This window comes from Pogoniulus pusillus, chromosome 12 (genome assembly GCF_015220805.1).
Source record: "Pogoniulus pusillus isolate bPogPus1 chromosome 12, bPogPus1.pri, whole genome shotgun sequence".
NCBI classification, from domain to species: Eukaryota; Metazoa; Chordata; class Aves; order Piciformes; family Lybiidae; genus Pogoniulus; species Pogoniulus pusillus.
Genome location: NC_087275.1, coordinates 18,526,877 through 18,546,931, shown reverse-complemented (window position 1 = coordinate 18,546,931; position 20,055 = coordinate 18,526,877). Strand labels below are relative to the sequence as shown.

Genomic DNA, 20,055 nt, shown 5'->3' with positions numbered 1-20,055 from the left:
TACTACATAAAGTTAACTGTAGTGATCAAGAAAGATATGTCACCGATTGTCCTAACACTTTACCATCATCCAGATGCACAACTGCTGGGGAGCCTCAGTTACAGGGAGGACTTGGAGAAATTTTCCTGGAAAATGGGAGGTCCTACACAGTGTATCCACTCATAGGTGAGGTCTTCAAAGTCACTGCCATAGGATCTAGCTTTTTATAGTTTACATAACTGCATATGTTGGAATATCTGGTATCGTTTTCCTCTTAGATTCCTCCCACAGCCTGGCTAGGGCCCAGAGAGGGACCAAGGAAGTGTCTTTATCTCTTTAGCTTTGACCACATGCTTGCAAGCAAGGCTGGACACCTGGCTGCATGGCCATAACAGTCTCCTAAACAAAGCCAGACATCTGCCTACATGGCCTTGATAATCTGCTAAATAAGGAAAGCTGAATACGTTCCCATGACATTTCATTCTCACTAATGATTATAGTTTATCTAAGCTACATATTTTAAGAATAATCATACATATTTTGATAATAATTAAATACTAATAATAGTGGCTAAGGAGAATACATATTTTACCAGTAAGTGGATACTAATAACAAATAATGTTTGGCTGGAATGTTCATCTAGAAGTCAACTTTGATGAGGGGTCTTTTGCTCAGGCCTCAGTACTTCATTTGGTCCTTTGATCTATAAATGAACCACAATCTTCATGTTTCTTTCACTAATACAATTTCAGAGTTAAGTAATAGGAGTAACAGCTTCATCTTTTGTCTTTCAATTAGTTTCTGCTCCTCAGTCATAACTGTGATTTTAAACAATTACAGAAACATTGTCAAGATATTCCTGTTACTATTTACAGAAGCAGACAATTATTAAAACAGTAATCTACCATAAATAGCAATCAACTATTTTCATTGCGTGCACTTTAGTTATGGTCTTGTAGATTATAGCTTAGTCTGAAAGCTTCTTGTATGGGAAGATTAGATCTCAGACTGGAAATCAGCCATCTCAAGTTGCTTCATGAAATGAGCTGACTCTTGCCCAACACAGTACAAGAGCTAGCCAATGTAGGTTGAATCTGTAGTCTCTTATGCCCATCATTCCTTTACAAAAATCAGTTCTTGCACTTTCCTGCCTTCATAAAAATTAGACAAACAAGAAACTTTACTGTAACACCATCAAACACTGACTGGTTGAAAAACCTGCTCTTCTTTCTATAGCAGATTGTATGGTGCTGTGTGTTGGATTTGTGAGCAAAACTGTGTTGATAACAGAGGGATGTTTTAGCTGTTACTGAGCATTACTTGCACAGCATCAAGGCCTTTTCTGTTTCTCACAGTCTTCCCAGCAGGTAGGTTGGAGCTTCACAAGAAGCTGGGAGGGGACACAGCTGGAACAACTGACCCCAACTGTCCAAAGGGATATCCAATACTATATGACATCATGAACAGCCATAAAAGCTAGAGGAAGACCAATGGAAAGGTCTAAACACATTTTTCAAGGACTAAAAGCCTCAGTAGTGCGTTTCCAAGCCAAAAGGGCAAGTACACAAGAGTCATTCAGTACTATTGAGGGCAACTAAATTCCTTTGCTAGATTACCTCTAAAAACTTTAAACATTATGTTTGCTTCTAAAAATTGTAGTAATTATTCAAAATACAATTTGTTTTGGTGGAGTAATAGCATCTATATGTTCTACTGAATGACATGTGGTTGGCTGTAGACAGAGAAGTGAAGGGGAAGCCTGAGAGGGAAACCCTGACTCTTGTAGGAAATTTGTAGGAAAAACAAATGTAGTGGGGAGATAAAGAGAGTCTGTTGAGTGTAGTGCACTCTACCCAAGGGGTTCTTCAGTGTGTAATCTTCTGAATATGGACTGTAATAGTAGAACAGTCTTTAAATGTGCTTGAAAAATACTTGTTAAAAGCCTTTTTGTTACATATGTTTTCCAAATGCAATGCACCACATTCTATATGCTGAGCTTTTGCATGATAGTGAGATAATAAGTGTTTCTGTTCAAATTAATGTGTAATACACCTTAGAGCATAAAGGAAAAGACTCATGAGAAAAGCAGTGAGATCTTACCTAAATAATACACAAGGAAATGAACCAATTGCTAAGACTCCACCATGAGCCAAGGAAGAGCCATGTGTGCCATTTTCCTAGTACTCTTTTTCTGAAGAGCTCTTTAAAAAGTAATCTTTTTAAGAGTTTTTCAGCCTGCTGGCTGAATCCTTCATCAGTCATTAGGACTGGCTTCATTCATGTGAAAAGGCATCAGAACATTTTTACAACTCTAACTGTTTCAGGGAGGAGAATGCAACGTGACATTCTTTGGGTGACATACATTGAATCAGGACATACCTGTCTCGGTTCGGATAGCTGGGCATTCAGTTTTAATAATGCAGGTTGCATCACAGCTTGGTGCAGATTTCTCAGGATAAAGGGAGAAGACACAGAGCAGAGGAAAAGTATTGGTTCCCTAAATTATCTTCTGCTTTTGGCACATGAGAAGACAAATTTATTTTGCAACTGTCATATTTCTGTTACACTGTGATTTCAAAACAGTCCCCTCCTCAGTATCTGTCACCCAGCCACTTTATGCTAAAGCTGTTGCTTGCATGCAAGAGGCACATTTAATGAGGGAAAGGTTAAATGTCCAATTTCTGTGCACGTGAGCTCAGCCCAAAGTCCATGTGATAGCAGGGTAAGTAGGCAGAACATTAGTTGCAGCACAGTATTTCCTTTAGAGTCCAAGCCTGAAGGAAGGCTTGCTCAGTGAGGCAAAACTAAGGGGTGGACAAAAGAAAAAGGTGCTGACTCCTGAGCTAATAAGCTGTTTGGAAACTGATGTTCTTGTTCAAGGAAAGTTAAACCTCTCCATTAGGAAATGCCATGGCCCTGATCTCATGCCATCAACCACACTCTAGGGCTAGAGCTGCTTTGAACCTTGTCCCTTCAGTGATCACAAATAAAAGATAGAGACTAAGACTATTTCCTACGTCCTCACAACATTTCTAGTCAGAAGAGAAGCAGCCTTTCCTGCATTCTCCTAGTTTAAATGGATCCAGGAGAGGATTCTTAAACTTGGAGCAGGTGGCTGACCCATTTTTTGTACTGGTCATATCAGTAGCAAACCACAGCAGCTTGCTCAGAGTCTCACAAGTCCTTCAGGGAACACAAACAAACTCAAGAAGAGCCAGGAGGATATAATCAGTTTTGGAAGTCAACAGTGTAAATAGGATTGTCCATTGAGTGACACCAGAGAAATTTGTTTGGTTTACCAGCACAGTGAAATAATCTCCTGGCTAAAAAGTTGCTGTGCTGTCCAAGGGGCAGCTGTGTGAACACAAACTTTTGAAGTCTGTGGAACTCAGCAGTTGCTGGGTTACCTCAAAACAGTACTTTTGGATAGGTGCTTCCCCATTTTGGATTATATGTTACAGCCTGGGAAAGGTGTGGAGGGAAGGACATTTACATCTATTGCCAGAGCCTTTTTTTCCCTTTACCTTCGTTTAGTCACATGCCCACTCACATCTATCATATAATTTTGTTCCAAGTGATGGGACCACTGAAGAGTGGAAAGGAATAGTACAGATGAGGAGTGACTGAAATCTAGGGAAGGGACATATCTTTTAAAGTATTGTTCCCTTCATTGCCATCCCTACCCCCATTATTGAAGAAGAAGTAAATTCTGGCCAATGACTGTGAATGTGGATCCAAAATCAATCCAAAGTGGTATGTAGTCTGTCCTAAGGACAGCTCTCCCATGCAGATTCTGGCTTTCTGTAGAAAAAGAAAACCTGTTCTTTTCCCCTAAGGGTCCTGAGTCTAAAATGTTTAGTGCAATGAATGAGCTTCCATTTCTTCTGTTTCAGGATTACTAGTGAATTGAGGCTGTAAATTATTTAAAAGCATAATCTACAGAAAATGTTTAACTCTGAGAGTGCTAAGTGCTGACCTGGGAGAAAATCAGTCATTTAGCTCCTGCTTCTTGTTGTTTTGTTGGTTCCAAGCTCTGCTCTATGAATAGGAAACTTAGTTCAATTGCCTTTGAAATTAAACAGCTATATCAGACTTAGCAGCTTGGAACTACAGAAAGCCATCAGTCAGAAGGCTTTAATTATTCACATTCTCTGCTTGCTCCCTCCTTTCTCCCTCCACATTTTCCTCTAAGTGATCAAAAGCTAAGATGTTATGTCATGGAATATCAAGCAAGTTTCCTTATATTCTGTAGCTATCAGTCACTATCTGGTACACCTGAGCAGCATGAAAACGACTGCTGCAATATGATCTAAGCTGCTCCAGAGAACTGAGTGATTGATAAATAGACCACATAGGTGCACTGGGTGTAACAGTGCACATTTTTGATAGTACTTTGCAAGGACTGTGGAAGTCTTCATAAGAAGAGAGATGATTTCTTCCCCATATGGAGCTGAAATCCCTTAGGCCTCACAGATTACTCAATCCATCTTTTACTGTCCAATAAATCCTTCCAGAGTAGGCCAATCTGCCTGTACATCACCCTTCAACCCTTTGTCATTAAAGAAAGGAAGAAAAATATGTCCTAGGTACACATGTAAGCAATAAACAACTTCAGAATAAGCCATCATACACTGAAGCCTGTTGTTTGTGCTACTAGCAGGGGTTTTCCTTGCACAGAGAAGCTTTGTTCTCATCATTATCATTAACAAAAGTGGCTCTTTTGGGTTTTAACTAAAAATATATTTTAGCAGTTGTCACTGTAGATGAGAAACTGATAAGCTACATGGAGAGAAAATCTTCTCAAGCCAACCTGAGAACAGAATTCTTGCAATAAATCTTCTCAAGCCAACCTTAGAACAACCACAATTACAGGCTGGGTGGAGAACGGATTGAGAACAACCCTGACAAGGAGGACTGGAGGTGCTGGTTGATGAGAAGTTCAACATGACACAGTAATGTACACTTGCAGCCCAGAAGGACAGCCATATCTTGGGCTGCATCAAAAGAGGAGTGGCCAGCAGGTCAAGGGACCGCTATCCCTCTCTTGGGAGACACTGCCTAGAGCAATGTGTCCAGCTCTGGAGCATCTAATGCAAGAAGGATGTGGAATTGTTACAGTGGATCCAGAGGAGGGCCAGCTGGGAATATTATGAGAGGGATGGAGAACATCTCCTATGAAAACAGGCTCAGAGAGTTGGGGTTGTTCAGCCTAGAGAAAAGAAGGCTTCAGGAAGACCTTACAGTAGCCTTCCAGTAGTTGAAGGGGAGCTACAGAACAGTTTGAGGGAGACTTTTTACAAAGGCACGTAATTACAGGACAAGAGGTAATAGAGAAGCTTCACAGTGTAAGAAGTAAGATTTAGATTAGACATTAGAAAGAAATTCTTTACCATGAGAAAGATGAGGCACTGGAATAGGTTGTCTGAAGAATTTGTGAAGGCTCCAACCCTTGCAGTGTTCAAAGCCAGCCTGGATGGAGCCTTGAGCAACCTGGTCTAGTAGGAAGTACCCCTGCCCATGGCAGAGGATTTGAGCTAGCTGACCTTTAAGGTCTCTTCCAACTGAAACTGTTCTCTGATTCTATGAAGTTGATGCTTTACTCAGTTCCTTTTCCTCTTGCCCTAGTACAGATTTCTAACATGTAGTTGCTAAAGAGAGGGAACAGCTATTTTCTTGCCTCTTCTCATATTTTACTATGGGGTAGCTTGAGAAAGGAAAGGTGTCTGCAGTACACTATGTGATACTATTCACTCTGTGCACACTGCCTGATATTTATGCTGTGCTCTGTTTGAATAGGGTGAATGTAAAAGAGACAGCAAGAGCTACACTCTCCTCCATACTCAGTAATAACTGACCCAAAAAAATGGTAGCAAAAAGTCGCATGTTGCTCTGAGTTGCAACTTCCCTCCACTCCCCCACCCCCCAAAAAAAGAGAATGCAGCCTCCTTGCTGCCTTTTCCCCCTTTGTTAAATAAGAATCACATTTTCTCTAACAAGTAAATCACTCTGCCTCTTGGCAGTTTAGATCAGCACATTTTAACTGCCTCTTTTTTTCCTGTTTTTTGTCAACTACATTTCATTTGGGCTGTCAGCAACCTCAAAAATGAACAAGGACAATTAAAAGTCTTGAGACCACTCTCCCTGGCTGACAGCAACGTGGGAAGTTTGGTAGCATAACACCAGCTTAGATCCCTTGAACATTTTGAACCAGTGAAGTAATTTAAGCTGCTTCATTATAAAAGGGCAACCATTGGGAGAGGCAAGCGACACTAATGAAGCTTTGGGCACTCTCACACATTGATTAAATACTGTTTAATGTCTCAAAATGACAGGAAAAAAAGCAGCTCAGGGAAGCCCAAAGGAGCAAAGGAAGTCATCACGGCAAATAAATCTGCAGTGATTCTCTCACACCAAGCGGAGTTATTTTGATAGGAAAACAGCAAGGGGCAACATGCAGCATCATTAGGAATTTTCTAGCATCTGCCTATTTATCCTCATTAAAAATATTAAGTGCATTCAGCACGTGTAAACAACATTTTTATTATCTTCATCTCCCATTCTTGCAAGAGAAGAGGAAGTTCACATCATATGGCAACTTGTATTCTAACTATAGCTCCCATTACACAAAATTCTTCACATTATCCTTCTTCCTTATCCACATCAAGCACACCTTGCATGTCAAAAACATCATAACATCATTTCCTTCCTTCAAAATTATTAATATCATATAAAACCCAAGTAATATATAAGTAGATAGAATGAAATGCAAAGTTAATGGCAAGCTTACGTATTAGTCTGCTAGCTTTCCTTTCAGTAGACAACTTGAGGGTAAATGACTACTCATTGAAATCCTCTTTGTGGTTTATATCTTTTGATTGATTTGAATTCTGGCTTTTGCACAATGTCAACTCTCTGCTCTTTAGAGGAACAGTTTTTTAGAATGCTTTGAATAAACTGAATAATAAAATGCCCCCCCAAGTTGTTTGGTTTTTTTTTTTTTTAAGAAAGTCAGCTGTACTCATCATATTTCCAGAAGGTCTGCTATGGGAATCCACTCTGAGCTACTCATTGTCAAAGGCAGCTCCATGGATCACGGAGGGAAGTTTGTAATCAGTTAATCTCAGAGCATAGTACTAGACATCATACTTGAATTTTCTACTCCAAGCTAGTGGTTTGTACACAGTTTATAGTTTTAAAATCTGCAGGGGCACTAGGAGGGATTCTAGTTACGAGTATTTTTGCTTTAATTAGTACAAGATCATAAGATGGGTGATATTCCAGATTTCGTCCCTCCTCTGGAGCGTGTACTTCACGATCCTCCACTGCCGGTCACTGATATTTCCTCTGTGAATCACTAGTATCCTCTTCTGCCACTTTCTTTCTGCTCAGAGGCTACTCCTGGCCAGCAGTTTGACACAGAGGTCAGGATGTTGTGACAGATAACATTTTTGTAACGGTATTTCCTAAATTTTAGCTCACAGATTGGTAAAAAGATTCAGCAGCTCTCTTTAGAGTTTGCCCTCTGCTGTTACACATTTCTCTGGACAAAAAGAGGGAGAAAATGTGACATTGCTTCTTGTCTGGGGGCAAGCAAATATTGAGGTACCCCATCCTGAGTCCTAACCTAGCATCCAAGCAAGCACAAGTTACTGTGGACATCTATTAACCTTTACAGTGGATTTAAATATGGCTAAATTAAATTAACTGGAGTTCCCAACCGTATCATCTATTGTTAAAGCTTCCTTGTAATACCTTTTTCAGTTTGTTTTTTTTTAGTTCCCAGGCTGAAATTTTCCATGCTGAGGGTCAACTTTAGTCAAAACATTTTACTGGAAAAAAATAAGAGGAAATTAAGAAATGTGTGTATTGAGGTGCTGGAAGAGCTCACATTCTCACCTGCTCCAGAGAATACATTATGAGAAAAACATTTAATTACACACCAGCATTTCTTGTTTTCCTGAGTGGCCTTCTCTCCTTCAGCACACAAATACGCAGTAGTACTCACTTGAACTGAAAGATATTCAATATTTGGTTTTATTCTTGTTATTCAATGTGGCTTTACACCCTCTTTCTTGCAGACCATTTACTCACAGCTCATCAGAAAGAATTACTGACTTCCCCATAGGCTTTGCTGCAGAGCCACAGCCAGACAAAAGAAAACTGACAGAAATTTGCACAGTGTTACAGAGGCTGACCTTAGTAATAGCCAGTGTGGAATAATAGATAATTGAGCTACGCTTCAAAGCATGGCAACAAAAAGAGAAGTGGCAGTAGATAATTATATTACCAAAGATTATCTCTCTCTCAGTTAACACCCAGGTCCAGTTAATTGTTCAATTATATTCTAACATAATTGGCTACATTACACTAAACTCACATATTTTTTGCATCCTCTTGTCTCCTATATTAAGATATATTTTCCTCCCTGTATTAAAAATAATTTGGGTGATGACCCAGCAGCTTGTTCTGCTCCTACTGGCCCTTGCATCCTTGCCAATCACTGCTGAATTCAACAACAGAGTGGAAGGATCATCACTTTCTTTATGAAGTCTAAATTTAAAACTAGCACAAGCCAAGATCAAGGCAAGTAGTAGTCAAGAAAAGCAGAAAGATTAAAATATACTTATGAACTATAAACATGGACAGTGAGAGATCATGTTCCAAAACCCAGCCAGGGTACATGTGGCTGTATCCTGGTGCTTCAGCCAGTTTGCATTACCATCATATCAAGTATGTCATGTGAATCATCAAAAGGATGTCATTTGTCATCAGATATGCCTATTAGCATACGTGTGAGTGCTAGAAGACAAGGAGAAAAGCTGCCTCTGATTTCAAACGAGGCAGAGTCTCAAGTTGTGCTGGGGGAAGTATAGGCTGGATGTTAGGAGGAAGTTCTTCCCAGAGAGAGTGATTTGCCATTGGAATGGGCTGCCCAGGGAGGTGGTGGAGGTGTTCAAGAAAAGACTGGGTGAGGCACTTAGTGCCATGGTCTAGTTGACTGGATGGGGCTGGGTGATGGGTTGGACTGGATGATCTTGGAGGACTCTTCCAACCTGGTTGATTCTATTATTCATTTTCCTCATTAAGAACTATCCACTGCTTGGCATGCACCATCTTTACCTCAGGCTCCCTACAGCCAGTCTTGGGATTTCCCTAGAATGGGGAGAGTGGAATTTTCTCATTCAACAAGACCAGCTTGAGTGCACGTGTGCTGCACAGCTATTGCTACAGTTCTGCTGTACTTACCATTCTCAATAAATCCATTATCTTCTTCTCAGCAAGGAGTGCAGAATCTTCTGCTCTGGACAGTGGATTTTTTCCTACTCTGTCTCCTGCTTTTAAGGCCAGAAGAGATCAAAAGTCCTGTATAACACTAGAAACAATATTTCATCCAGTTACTCCTGTAGAGGGGTTATTACTTTGCTAATGCGTTCCTCCTACACTCCATTTCCAAGTTAAAAAAGAACCTTTCTGACTAAAAGCATATTTGTTTGCTTCTTTTTGATCCTAATTATGTGTCTTGATCTAATAGAAGATATAATTACCTTCCTCAGGCAACATGGAGACACCTTACCTCCATGTGAGACTAGCTTCAGGAACACTTTCCCACTCTGTTAAAAATAAATCACTCCTTTCTTCTTCAGGTTTCTTTTATGGCTCCCAGACTTGCCAGTCCCATGTTTTTTTCAAGTTTCCGATCCTGATTTCTGTGCCAGCCCAGTATGCTTGCCAGTATTATGAACAAACAAGAAATACATCTGAGTACTGTCTCAGAAGGAAGGAGACAAAAAAAGCATTAAAACCCCAGAATAGAAAGCCAGCTCTTTTGCTGAACTGTTTCCTTTTGTACCCACGTGTACCACAGCTCCTAAATTGCCCATGCATCTCATCCTTCCTTGCACCTGTCTCAGCTTTCAAGCCCGGCACTTCACGCAAAAGATATGCCTAATAGCATATGTGTGAGTGCTAGAGGATAAGGAGAAAAGCTGCCTCTGATTTCAGACAAGGAGGCAGAGTGTCTGCATGCTGCACTTTCCCCAGTAAGAACTATCCACTGCTTGGCATGCACCACAGGCTTTGTCATCTTTACCACAGGCTCCCTACAGCCAGTCTTGTAAAGCGGTTCAGACAGAGGTCAATGAGCTGTTTCCAGGGGGAGGGGAGGAGAATCATGCACAATATCTGTCTAAGGAAATGAACGGGCAGGATGTGGAATAGGTCCCAAGAGAACCCTGATCAAGTCGGTATCAAACAAACCTCCACATGTTGGAGAAATCTAACAGTGAACTCTTTTTGAAGTTGAAATAGTTCTTGACTATTAATGCAAAAGCTCTATCTTTGGGTGGGCTCTGCTGGTCTTTGGTTTCCACACACAAACACACTGCAATATTTCAAGTGCTTCTTAAAAATAACAGAAGTGAGGAAATTATATTCAGAGTTTTCTGTTTCAAATATTTATATGTTCCTACAAAAGCAGAGAGAGGAGTGCTGAGATGTACATATTGATGCAAATAAACATCTGGGAACCGATCAAACTGTTGGCTGTTGGAAAGTTTTGGCAATCAAAGATTATGCACACAGGTCTGGCCACAAAAGAGAAGAACATACCTTTCGTAGAAAAAGCTGTGATGGAAGGTGGTCAGGCGGCCAGCAAGCAAAGGACAGAGTTGTGTCATTTAGCAAGCAGCTCTCCACGTTTCTAAGGGAAGTCTGCTTGTCAGGTCAGATAGTTGACACGAGATGTAAAGCGAGAACAACAAAACCCAGAAAGGTGGTCAAGCTCTGGCTTATGGAGGGGAATTTCACTCCTCTCTACCACACTGTGTAGTACAGCATGACAGCCCTGTATAAGGAAACCCTACTGCAACAGAGAAGCCCTTCTTTCACCAATCAAATGATGACCTGGCCCTTCAAGACACAGAACCCAAACCTTGTCTGGAGGAGCCTGCAGCCCTCTCTCAACTTGTGTAAAGCAAAGCAAAGCCATCAAAGTGTACCTGCACTAGGAGATGCATTGAGCGAATGCCTTAGTTTGCATCTGCTGACAAGGCTACCTGGCTGGAAAGTGTTTTCTAGTAGGTATCTGTTACCTGCAGGAGTGCACACCTGGAGAAAAAGGCAGCATTCAGCATCAGACAAGATAAGTTTAGTTATGTTACAGCAAATGTGTGCACAGATGCATGTAGTCTGTGATGCGGTCCAGGCCCAAGGCAAAGAGAGGGATCAGAAGCACATTGCAAACACAAGGATATCAAGCCACAGCAAGAAACTGTCAACATCTCAGCAAGGAAAGCTCAAAATAACTGGTGAAAGAAACACTTTTTGTCACAATTCAAAACTCTCCTGATATCACCAAGCAAACAACATTCAAAGTGCACCCCAAAAAGATTCCTAGGAATGACTGACTTTTCCATCTGGACACATGCTCTTTGCAACTGTCCTTGATGCCATTAAAGCAAGCGCATTCATTAAAATGTTGGTCTGTTGTGCTCTTGGGTGTCATAAAGGCAGTGGCTAATACCTGGAGGCTACCATCAAACAAGATGCAAATTTTACTGTAATTTTGCTTTCAGTTTTGCCACCACCTAGAAGTAAAAAATCTGAGCAATGTGTGAAAATATTTCAGGGGAGTTTCTTCTGCTATACAGATGTTATATCTTTTGATGAGTTCAGGTACATAAGCAGTTCTTACCCGTGTTTGAAAACAGAATCATAGAATCAACCAGGTTGGAAGAGACCTCCAAGATCATCCAGTCCAACCTAGCACCCAGCCCTAACCAATCAACTAGACCATGGCACTATGTGCCCCATCCAGTCTTTTCTTGAAGACCCTCAGGGACGGTGCCTCCACCACCTCCCTGGGCAGCCCATTCCAATGGCAAATCACTCTCTCTGTGAAGAACTTCTTCCTAATATCCAGCCTATACCTACCAGCTTCCAGCTAATTTGACCAATGCAGCATACTTTCTCAATTAAACAAAGTGCATATTTCATGGCAGCATCTGGCAGGTGAAGAACTACAAATGACTACTGCATTTGTTTTTGCTGGAAACCTCGTGCACACTGTGAACCAAGCTGTTTTGTGAGCTTATTGCACACACAAGGTGATTTCCTTATCATGTTGCTCTTAGGACACTACTTTTGCAGGGAAATAATGTTTTAATCTCCTTTATCAAAAAGAATTTTTATATATATATATATATATATATATGTGTAGATAGATATTTGTTTCAATGCAGGCAATAATTAGAACTGGTGCAGATTGATTTGGAAAGGCAAACAAAGAGAGGTACATGCCAGACAGTACATAAAAGGTCCCGGCCTTCCTATTGGATATCTATTTTTAAGTTGTGATTAAAAGTCACTTCCAGCTCAGCAACCTGCTGCACAACAAAGGCAGCAAATCTGACACTGCAATAACTTGCATATACTTTATTGGGAACAGGACATTTCGGCAAGTCTCTGGTCCCAACGTAAGTAGATACTCAATGAAAATAGCTTCTAACTGGCTGGCATGAGCTCTATGCAATCCTGCAATTATTTAATTGTCTGACTTTCTGTTATGACTATAGACCCTCTCCCTCTCCCAGCTTTGTGTGGGGCTATTATGCTGATGAGGCACAAGGAATTTTGGTCCAACCAAGTTTAATAATCAGAAAAAATAGCATTAGTAAAAGCATAGGCAGTCAATTATTTAAATTAAAAACACAGATCTCTCCTCTCTTGAGATAGTTTCTTCTTCCCACAGTACTCTTAGCAACACATCTTGCATGAGATCTCTAGATAACAGAAATCTGCAGGGCCTTAGTGAAGACAGTACCTACTATCCAGAGACTGAGCTCTTCTATTTCATTTTCACAGTCCCTATAAGAATGACAGACAGACACACGATTTCATCATTTTAACACACACTTTCTTACTAAGAGGGAGTTACTTCTATCTCATTTCATCATTAACTTGAGCCTGGTGGTTGGAAGTTTACTGTGTTAGTCTCACATTTTCGTGTCAGTATGATGGAGTTTATTAATTGCATCAAGCTTTAGGAAAAACCTTTTAATAGAGCTTGTAGAAACAGGACAAGGGGTAGTGATTTTAGACTAAAAGAGGGTAGATTTGGACTACATGGAAGGAATAAGTTTTCTATAATGAGGCTGGTGAAACACTACAACAGGTTGCCCAGAGAGGTGATAGGTGCCTTGTTCCTGGAAACATTCCAGATCAGGTTGAATGGGACTCTGAGCAACATGACCTTGTTGAAGATGCTCCTGCTCATTGTAGGGTGATTGCACTAGGTGATCTCCAAAGATCACTTCCAATCCAAACTATTCTATGATTTAGACTATGAGACTGGAAGTCAAGAGACAGGATTATATTGGTTATGTGATAACTACTGTCCCAGTTAACATCATGTCTTTTTCATTCCTTCCATGGATTACAGAAAACAGTCCTGACTTCCTTGAATCTCACCAACACAACTTGCATAAGCAACTGTGGAAATAAACTGAAATAACTTTTTGATAAATCTTTCATGTGGGCCCTTGGAGGTTCTTCATTTAGTTTTGCAAATGCACTTAGTTAACCATGGATGCTGGTGGGGTTTGGCTAAGTAACCTCTTGCAAGCAGCATCCACAGGAAAGGAAATCATAGAACAGATTGACTTGGAAGGGACCTTCAAAGATCATCTAGTCAAATCCCTCTGCCATGGGCAGACACATCTCTCACTACATCAGTTAGCTTAAAGCCACCATAACCTTGAACCTGCCCAGTCATGGGGCCTACACAACATCTCCAGGAAACCTGTCTCAATGTGTCACAACCCTCACTGTGAAAAATATCTTCCTTATGTCCAACCTAAGCCTATCATCTTTCAGTTTAAAACCATTGTGTCTTGTTCTGTCTCTACAGACCTCGATAAAAAAAGTCTTTATCTTTCCTATAAACCTCCTTTATAGAAAGCTGCAATAGGTGTCCCTGGAGCCTTCACTTGTCCAGGTTAAACATGGAAGATAGGTCCAGTTTTGACATTGGGCAACTGGAGTCAGAACACAAAAGTTAGAATCAGGAGCTCTGACTTTTATTTACTTGCACTTCTCTGTGTAGGAATTGTGTCCTTAAGGAGCCATGGGAGGGGGGAGTTTAGCCTATTCTCCATGAGCTCTGTGGAGTGCAGACACAATCAGTCATATTGCTGTATGTTATTTGATTTACTGAGTCCTGATTTTAATAATTTCACATTTAAATAAGTGAAGATCTTATTTGGCTGTGATTTGCATTGTGCCAACATTAGATACTAGTTTGTGTTAGATCAAAATCAATGTTGTCACTGAAGTACCTATTCCTTTCATTACTCTGAATAGCATTTTGTCCTGATACATTGAGTCATTGCAGTGCAAGCAATAAAACTCAGTAAATACTTCTGGTTTATTTCAGGGTATAAACAGCCCTTCATTCATCCTTTACTCACAAAAGGATAGGACAAAACAGAACAGATTTGGACAGGACTTATTTAGCACAACTAAAATATTTTCCCTAAAAGGAGGGGGGGAAAGAGCTATTTTGGGGAGAGGAAAGGTGACTAGGACTAGGAGAGATGGAGAAAACATTACAGCACAGCAGGATCATGTCCAGCAATATCATGCCCATTTGGGCACCTTCCAAGAAAGAACAGATCAAGCCATCTGAATATTGTCACCAGGGATGAGGTGCCAGGTGCCAGAAGACCTTGGACTGAATGGATTGAAAGAGCAGATGTGATGAAGGGGCAGTAGTAGTGCCCCAGCTAGAAGAGAAAAGAGACTGATCTGTACTTTGCCTGTCATTCAACAGCATAAATTTTCTGCTTCAGATCGTTTGTAGCATGCTGCACACACTATGGTTGTCTGGGGAGCCTTGTTAGCAAATTAGATTGACACATACATCTGTCATCAATAAACACCCCAGATTTTACAAAGCTCCCAGTCTTTGCTAAGGCAACTATCTTGTGTCCACTTAATAGATTGCAACCGTCGCACACCCTGGGGAAAATCAGATCTTCAGACCAGAGTACGGATCAAAGAGGAGCCGATGTGCCCTCATTGGGCCAAGAGTACTGAATGAGTGGCTCACAGATCAAAGGCTGCTCAGTTCTTAATAGTCACATTAGTGCCTTCCCATAGCAGAGCTAACCCAGAAAACCTCAACTCTCTAACTGATCATTTGTCCCAGAAAATATCTTCTTCCAGTCCCTTGCTCCCCGGTGGTTAGTTTAGTCTTAAAGTAAGGCACAACAGCCTTCCCTGGATGGAAGACAATGATCCAAGCTCTGCTCTGTCTCATAGAGTCCTTGGCTATTTCTCAAAATTATTGAACAACATGCTACTTCTCAAGTGAAAAGGCAAAACAGTTCGATGTTAGCAAAAGTTTGACTAAATACAAGATAGAAAAGGTACAGGAACAGTAAAGCTGTGAAGACATTTTGCACATCAATGCAGCTGTGGATTTCAATGCGCTTCTGGATTTCTCTGTAGGCTTACAGAACCAGGCTAGCTCACCAGAGACGTGCAAAATTGTAGTGCTTTCTACATAGTTTGCACAAAATCTTTATCCCATTCTGTATTTTTTATGGTGACTTCATGGTTCAAGGAAAAGGACATGAGAAAATTCAGAGGAAAGTCCTACAGCCCATCAGGTCTCTGTCTTTTGTTGTTTCCACACATAACTTAACTGAGCAGCAGGAGTCACGTGCCCCAGAAAGCTGAACTTGTTGGAATTGTAGACTCATAGAATGTCAGGGGCTGGAAGGGACCTCAAAAGATCATCTGGTCCAGCCCCACCGCCAGAGCAGGATCACTCAGAGCAGATCACACTGGAACGCAACCAGACATTTTTTAATATCTCTATAGAGGGAGACTCCACAACCTCCCTGGGCAGCCTGTTCCAGTGCTCTGTCACCTCATGGTGAAAAAGTTAATCAGTGAGAAGAGGCTGGCTCCAACCTCCTGGCACTGACCCCTTAGTCATCTCCTCCCCAAGCTGAAAAGCCCCAGCTCCCTCAGTCTCTCCTCATAAGGAAGATGTTCAACCTCCTTAATCATTTTTGTGGCTCTACACTGGACGATCTCAAGCAGCTCCCTGTCCTTCTTGAACTGGGGGCTCCAGAACTATGGAGCCCACATAATACTCCAGATGAGGCCTCACCAGGGCAGAGTAGAGGGGAAGGAGAACTTTCCTCAACCTACTAACCACACCCCTTCTAATACACACCAAAATGGCACTGGCCTTTCTGACCACAAGAGCACACTGCTGGCTCATGGCCATCCTTACATCCACCAGGATTCCCAAACATCCACCAGGATTCCCAAGTCCTTCTCCCCTTCACTGCTCTCCAGCAGATCAGCTCCCGGCCTATACTGATACATGGGATTGTCCTTTCCCAGGTGCATGACTCTACACTTGCCCCTGTTGAACTGCATAAACGATTCTGACAAAAACATTTCTTGAAAAGTGGGGGGGTTTTTTTGTTTGTTTGGGGTTTGGGTTTGTTTTTTTTTTTTTTTGAAAGCCTAAATGCTTAGCAAGATGGGCTCCTGTTGCAGGAAAATCAACACTGGGAAGAGGATTCTAAAACTTTGAACCAGACTATGAGGTCAGAGGCGCCGCAATGAGCACTGATATCACATCGGGGAGAGGGACTGCAAAAGGGAGGCCACCTTTAAACATATCTGATCCTGCTAAGACAGAAAGGAATGTATACCATAGATCCATTTCATAAAAGCAGTCTTAAGGATTTGGTTTTCCCTTCAGTGCAGAAGAAAAGTTTCACAACCTTAGAAGCTCTCGGGAAGATTGCAGAAGCTATTATGAAACATGAATTGTTCCTCAGTTGGCTTTACCTGCAAGTCTTCAAACAGTCGTTGCTTGAAGTTTAGGTTTGGAAAAGTATGACAAAATCAGCAAGTGTCTTGAACACTGAGACGTGATGCAATACATCTAACACATCTAGAGCTTGATTATTTCTCTTGAGAAAACTGAAATGAAAGTGCTTAACCCATAACAAATTAGAGCAAGGCACGTAACTCCCACTGCAGCTGTAGTAAATTCCATGTGCAGTGCTGGATTGCAGGACTGTGCTCTGCAATCAGGAAAAGCAACACACTTAGTGATTTGTGTGTTGGCAAGTAGCAAACAAACAGCTACAAGCGATACTAATACTATAGTCATGATCAGGAAATCATTTCCACATTGGGAGGACAGACACAGAGCTGAAACAAAAGCTTCAATTGTTTTCTGCATCAACGTTTTTCCTTTCTGGTGTTTTTTAACTCCTACCCTCTTGGAGATTGTTTGGAGTGTTTGCTCCTTCTTAAACCTTGTCAATTATACCTAATTTAGATGGTTTCAGAGACAGCAGGTATAACCTCAGTAGCTCAGGAAATTGCTTGCAAGTGACAATCAAAATGAAGAAATGTACATGTGACTTTACATCTCAGTTGACTCAGGTGCTTTTGGTTTCCATGGAATCTGTAGCCTTTAGCTTGGCTAAGCCTCTTAATTTATGGGTTTGAGCACAACAAGCTCGTTTTAAATTTGTATGTTGATAGCAGTCATTAAGTGGCTTACACATGCCCACCAAGTCCCAGTGCATAATAAAAGATACTACAAAGAATGTTTCCTGGATTAGCAAAATCAAAGGTGTGATTAAAGTATTTTAATGTCACTTATGTAGATTAGCAAATTCAAAGTCCTGTAACCATGCTTTTATAATGATCTCAAACTAAAATTTAAGGATGCATTTTGGTGGTGACTGGATACTTATTAGGCACTTGCTATTTCAGATGCAAGCCAACCAACCAGTTTAGAAAGAAAACTTTATGAAGCATCTCTACTAAATTTTGCAATAATCCACTAAATGTATTATTGCAAAATTAATGAAAATTAGTCCAGATGGGATCTCATGCAGGAATATAGCCAAATTTCTATTGCTCAATGCAGAATGAGAGCCTGAGCAGGCAGTAAAAGCAGGCAAAATACTCCTAAAAAGTTGTTTTCTGTGTTGTGCCTACAGATGTTTGAACACTGTAGGCATTTTTCACCTTCTGAAATCATGCTTTATGTGACAATCTCAATACAAGAGAGTAGTTTCCCCTCTGGCATGATTACACAGGCAACCTAAAGGTTCAAAACCAGAAATGCAAAGAAGAGGAAAACCAATATGTAGTGACTTTTTCCTTTTAAATTTCATCAAAGTGTAAAAGCATGTTGGTGTTTTCCCAGTATTCAGGACAGAGTCAACATTATTGTTTGGTGGGGGAAAAATAAAAGAAAAAAAAACCCAAACAAAACAGACATTTTAAAAAACTTGTAAGAAATCTGTAGTAAGAGAGCAGATCAAGTTAATTTCTTTTGTCATTCTAATCTATGTCCCTCTATGTTTCCAGATTTTTATATACTAGGGAAAAAAAATGTATTGTTTAGATGCTTTGATGTAGTTCTGAAACCAAAAGGTAACATTGTTTGAATCAAGCTTTGAATTGACTGCTTAGATTTCATATGCAATATTGAGCCCATAGTTTGGGGAGGTAGACAATACAATGCTCAAGCAGTGCAGAGGTGACTGCAGGTCTGCAGAACATAGTCAGGTGTTATTATTCATAAAGCTAGCACACAGCATCCTTCATTTGGTCTTGTAGACCTTGCAACAGTGACAAAAATCTTTGATGTAGTTTATTTCACATATTGTATCTTACCAAGACTAGCAAGCACAGCAATGAAGCAAAGCATGACTAAACATTGAATAACACATTTGAAAGTGATTTGTGCAAGCTTTAGTTAACCTGTGGTTACCACTAGTTAATGGCTGGTTTGCTGCTCCTTTTTGTAGCCTGTAAGCATTAGCTTCTGTAACCACTTCACTAAATTTGGGGGATTTAAATATATATGTATTTTTCTTCTAAACAGCACCCTGAGGCTAAAGTATGCTAAAAGCAAAATAAATACTTCTTTAAATAAAAAGACTCAGCAGTCACTCATCAGAAAGGACTTCACTAAGCACTTGAATATTCCTACCAGGAAAGTTGTACTGGGTGAGCTGTATTAGCCTATCACATGTATGAAAGAGGATTCTGAAAACCCTTCCTAGAGGAGATCTCATCCTTCCTAACTAACTAACACAAGAATGAGGCTAACCCTCCCGTAGGAGGAGCATCCTGCAATGTCCTAATTTCTCTCAGAGCAAGCTTGAGGCTCTCAAGCTGCGCTGAGGACCCCACTGACACATTCAGAGCCTACTCATACTCCAAGCAGTTCCACAAATGGGCAAAGGGTCCAAACAAAGATCTGACTCGAGACGCTTACTCCAAAAACTAGAATAAAGACTCATCGAAAACATGCATCACAGATAGCGTTGGGAAGGCTCTTTTCTACCGTCCAGCGGCTAGAGGGGACAGGAGACACTCAGCTACAGCAGCACACGAATAAACGGGCAGAAGGCAGCATGCCTGCGGGTTAGGGAAAAGGGAAAAGGGAAAAGGGAAAAGGGAAAAGGGAAAAGGGAAAAGGGAAAAGGGAAAAGGGAAAAGGGAAAAGGGAAAAGGGAGCACACAACTTTAAGGAACGATCTAGAAAACAGTAATATGAAAATGCAGTACAAACGGTCACAGTTAAAAAAACTATAGCAACGCAAAGACATTTAACTCTTTAATGTCACAGGAAATTTCATAGGAAAACTTTCTTTTCTTTAGGGTCACTTAAGACAAAGATTTAAACAATGTAAAATGCTATCTGGGAAGAAGGAAACATCAGAGATGCGAAGGAAAAATTGGTAACTCTCAAGTCAACCCTCAGTTTCAAGTAAAAATGTTGAGATCACAATGCTTCCTCTCTTGACCCTCAAAACGCTACACTTACCATCTCGCCAAGCTGCTACATGGCCAAGTGCAATCTTGAATGTGCCCTCTGTCCACAGACAAAGCAGTTAATTGTTAACCATTGTGTGGCATAAGCCACATTTCCTTTCTTACCGTCTTTGAAGACAGCTATTTGAGTTTTCCTAAATCCTCTCTTCCTCTACTCTAGGCTTCATAACTGCAAAACAGATC

The 20,055-nt window shown here is 40.8% G+C and overlaps 1 protein-coding gene across 4 annotated transcripts in view; it reads left to right on the top strand.

The window, feature by feature from the left end:
* Positions 1 to 20,055, top strand: part of KCNJ6 (potassium inwardly rectifying channel subfamily J member 6) — a 165,755-nt gene that overhangs the window by 77,900 nt on the left and 67,800 nt on the right. The window lies entirely within an intron of this gene.